Source organism: Chrysochloris asiatica, unplaced genomic scaffold (genome assembly GCF_000296735.1).
Source record: "Chrysochloris asiatica unplaced genomic scaffold, ChrAsi1.0 scaffold00112, whole genome shotgun sequence".
In the NCBI taxonomy this organism is placed as follows: domain Eukaryota; kingdom Metazoa; phylum Chordata; class Mammalia; order Afrosoricida; family Chrysochloridae; genus Chrysochloris; species Chrysochloris asiatica.
The window spans coordinates 9,664,143-9,669,079 of NW_006408630.1; the positions used below are offsets into that span (position 1 = coordinate 9,664,143).

General features: G+C 38.4%; 1 pseudogene; it reads right to left on the bottom strand.

The window, feature by feature from the left end:
- Positions 1–752: 752 nt before the first annotated feature.
- On the bottom strand, positions 753–1,466 carry LOC102841490 (annotated as a pseudogene).
- Between the last annotated feature and the right edge of the window lie 3,471 nt (positions 1,467–4,937).

Sequence of the window (4,937 nt, forward strand, 5' to 3'; positions counted from 1 at the left end):
GAAGAGCCGAGGGTGGGACCCTGCCCAGAGAAACAGAGATGCCTGAGATGGAGACAGATGACGTGGAGTGATGAAGCGACTGGGGACTTTGGACCCAGAAAGGGAAAGGGACTGTGGGCCGAAAACTGGGGGGAAGACGGGGAAGTGTAGGGGGCGGGTTTCTGGGATATACCCTTTGGGTGGTTGATGATGCATGGAGGGGATTGGAACCATGGAAGTGAGACGATATACGATGGAATAAATATAAAACTGAAGTTCCCCCATGTAAACTATCATATAATTCACAAAAAACATTAAAATAAATAAATAAAGAAACCAAAAAAATCCCAGAGGGAATAGAAGCAAATACTGTTGAATAATGATGCATGGAGGGAACTGTAACCATTGCATTGATACAAAATATGACAGGATGAATGTAAAACCAATGTTCTTCCATGTAAACTATCACTCAACTCACAACAAAAGCTTTAAAACAAAAACATCATTCTTTTAAACCATGTAGATATAAGTATGCAAAAAATCTACAAAACAAAGCATGCTTTAAACATGTTTAAGAACAGATGTTGTTATTGTTAAATGTTGTAAAGTCAGTTCCTACCCATAACAACCCTGGACAGGGTTTCTGAGGCTGTAAATCTTTATGGGAGCAGAAAACCTCATCTTTCTCCCCCGGAGCAGCTGGTAGTTTCGAACTGCTGACCTTGCATTTTGCAGCCTGATTACCCGAAATCCCAGATTATTCAATTATTTCATTACCATTCTATGGCAGCCAAGTAATCTTTAACTTCATTGGTAGTAAGCCTCCTAACTCCAGCTTCATTGTAGATACAAACTTTTATGTCATCTTCTGTCATTTGCCACTGAAAGCTTTCCTTTAGGGTTAAGATGTCTGTATGGATGGCAGCTTCAACTTCCAGATCTTCATTATATCTTTTCTCTAGGTAAGTTTTCCCATTCACATAGTTCTTTCCCATTGCCGTGGCTTTCCAGAAAAAGAAAGCTCCATATGGATCTGACTGAAATAAATAAGGTCGCCTCCCATTCCAACCACAAATAAGTAAAGAAACTCCAAATGGAGGTACACCACTTGATTGGGTGTATTCCTGATTCACAGAAGCGACTCTCTTTACCAGCTATGTTGTGGGGATGGTCTCTTGGTAAACAAGATAGTACTGCTTAGCTATTTTTCAAGCTCTGTGTATAAGTACTCCATAAACTGGGCCCATGCCACGACTACATACACCAAAACTACATACTTAATAAGGTGCATATTTTGTGTAGACTTTTTTTATCATACAGAATGGATTTCTGTTCTTTTTAGTTGCTAACATCACGCCATTTGCAGCTTAAATCCCCACTGAAGCTTAAAATCTTCCAGCTACAGTAGCCAAAGCATATTTAATCTGGACAAGTTTACCAGGTAGACTGAATGTTGTCAGTGAAAAGCTGTAACCACGCTCTGCCATCTTTACCTGGAGGTGGTGGTGGTGGTAGTGTACGGTGGAGTCGGTTCTGACTCATAGCGACCCTGTACAGGGTTTCCAAGGCTGTGAATCTTTACAGGAGCAGAAAGTCTCATCTTTCTCCTGTAGAACAGCCGGTAGTTTAGAACTGCTGATTTTGGGGTTAACAACCTGACTCGTAATCACAGCACTAGAGGAGCCAAATTAAAATCCCAAATTCACTCTTGAGTACAAAAGTTACTTAGTAAAAAAAGAAAAGGAAGAGAGAGAGTTAGAGAGTGAGAGGGTTAGTCCTTCATGAGGTTGGGGAGGTTCTCTTGAAAGTCCTCCTATAAAAATTCCCTCTTTCGTTATTGAACTAATTTTAATGGATTTCTATTTCCTCACAACCAAAAGAAAATTGACTAAGACAAAAGGAACAGTGACAGAGTGGTTACTATCACTTTTCTTGGTTTAATATCCACCTTTGTTGTTGTTGTTGTTGTTGTTGTTAGGTGACATCGAGTCAGTACCAACTCATAGCGACCCTATGCACAGCAGAAGGAAACACGGCCTGATCCTGTTGCCACACTTGAGTCCATCGATGCTGCCACTTGGCCAATCCATCTCATTGGGGGTATTCCACATTTTCTCTGACCCTCCACCTTACCAAACATGATATCCTTCTTCAGTGACTGGTCCCTACTGACAGTATGTCCAAAGTATGAGAGATGAAGTTTGGTCATCTTGGCCTCTAAGGAGCATTCTGGCTGAACTTCTTCCAAAATAGTTATCTATTGTTTCTTTTGGCAGCCTATGGCACTTTCAATATTCTCCTCCAACATCATAACTCAAAAACATCAATTTAGTCAAGCATAAAAGGGTTAAGAGACTAGAACTCATTGTATTAGAATTACAAGACTACAGTTGTTGTTGTTGTTGTTAAGTGCCGTCGAGTCGGTTCCGACCCATAGCGACCCTGTACGGGGTTTCCGAGGGTGCAAATCTTTACGGGAGTAGAAAGCCTCATCTTTCTCCCGCGGAGCGGCTGATAGTTTCGAACCGCTGACCTTAAGGTTCACAGTCCAATTCGTAACCACTACGCTACCAGAGCTCCTTACAAGACTACAGAGAAGGGTTTTAATACAAGAAGATGAAATCTATCCATATTAACACTCATGAAGAGAGCCTTATAAAGAAGTGAGGTAGTAGTAATTCTCTGAGGAATACTTGATTCTTTGAGGAAGAGGTTGCATATTCATTTAGTGTTGTCTGAGAAGACTCAAATTACAGGTCTGTATATGGGGCAACATTACAAGACATGAAATGAATAAAGAATAGGGATTTTTTTAAAGGCTAGGGAATATATGTACAAACTGGTAGAAAAGTTGGTAGCCTCCAAATAAATTTTTTGACTGAGATTGGAATATATCAAAATGCCAAGTGATCATTTACCAGCTTCTGATACTTCATTTTCTCAACTAACCAAAAACAGGACTTGGTTTTAAAGAAATAGATCAGTTGATTTAAAAAAAAAAAAAAATCTCAGTCTTGAAGGTTTTTATTTGCCACAGTTAAATACAGTGACTATTTTCCATGAACAGTGAAGTCCCATAGCTAGGCTATGACGTGTGTCAGAAAATCCATAAGGAATAGAGTTTTCCTTCCTATTTAGGCAATAATATTAGGATCCCAAACATTGTTTGAATGATATTTTGTGCCTATTATACCTAAAATGATGCTAAAATGAATTCATTAATTTTTAATCTGAAAACACTTTAATTAATTCAAAATGTGAAAGGTTAGTTTGAAAATAAGGTATGATACAAAGGGGATGGCAGGCACCCTGGTGTGCAGCAGATTGGCTCTGATCTTTTGCAATCCAAGGGAGAAGTTGTTGTTCTGTTATGGATGAAAAGGCTCATTATCTCAAAGATAATTGCCCAGATGCCATACCAGTGAGGTCACACTAAACAGGGTTGTGGTTTCTGAACCAGATACAATAGCTAATTAACACTTAAAGGTGTAGGGTCCCATTTTTAATGTACTGTAGAGAACAAAACATATTTCTTTTAACTAAAAATGTAACCATTTGAAAGGAGTCTGAAAGGAGTTCCTTAATAAAGCTGCAATAATCAGGAAGTAAACACAATTGTTCTTCATTCTAATGTGTAGTTACACGTATTTTATGTTGTTCAAGTTTTGACAGTTCTTTGAATGTGTAAATAATTCGAATTTTAAAGAGTCATGAAGCTTAATAGGATAAGTAGTAAAATATTTTAATATAAATGACACTATAGGATAAGCACTGTACTTACTGCTAATCTTTAGGTTGGCTGTTCAAACCCACCAGCTACTCCCTGGAAATCTGTACAGGTTTGCTATGAGTCAGAACTGACTAGATGTCACTTAACAACAACAATGTATATATAATATACACACACATACACACACACAAGGGGCTTCGAATTGTTCATAGAAAAATTTCATTATCTTCAATTCCATTATTCCATGATTTTTTTGAATCCCCTCATACATATATATTAAGTTAAGCCTTTAATTTCAAGGTTTATATATATAGCTGAAATATTGACGCTCAAAAATTGTAATTTTATGAAAATTATTATAGAAAACCACAGTACAAATGCAGGGCAAGAAGAAAAGCACAACAAATGAGAATCTGACCTCCCAATTTCAGTTTCCTACTCTTCAAAGTAAATGCTATGCTTTCTTGGGTTTTGAATTGCAAAATCTCATAATTACTCTGCAGGTGGTGCTATATGAATTGTTAACATTATATAGTCTTTTTTCTACTAGAAAAACTGTTAATACTTTAAACCAAATCTAGTGAAATTATATGATTTGTGACAAAGATCAGAACTGACCATTTCAATGATTTTAGGTTTTTGTTTTGTTTTTTGGTCTGCTTTTGTTTTCGCACAGATTTTAGAGTGACTGTGATTTGTTGTTGCCAAAGGGTCATCTAGTCAGTTCTGACTCGTAGTAACCCTGTGTTCCACAGAATGAAATATTGCTGGGTCGAGTGACATCCTTGCAATTGTTGGTATGATTGAATCCATTGTTGCAGCAGCTATGCTAATCCATAGGAGTCTCTGAAAGACCTGAATTATGGGTTCGAAATTTTAAAAAATTCAACAATACCTTGCAGACCTCTCAGTGTCTTTGGAATATGGTGAAGTTGTTGTTGTTAAAGTGCCCTTGAGTTGATCCTGTCTGAGCGACACTGTATAGGGTTTCCGAGGAGTGACTGGTGGTTTGAACCGCCACTTTTCGGTTCAAATCGACGTTGCCGCCAAGTGTTTATCCTACAGCACTACACCAGGACTCATTTTTCAGCATTTACCAGTCTACGTGTGGCGCTGTGGGTTAATGTGCCAGACTGCAAAGTCGTTTGAACTGCAAGGTCGGTGGTTCAAGCTCACCAGCTGCTCCTTGGAAACCCTATACAGGGTCGCTATGGGTCGGAATCGACTC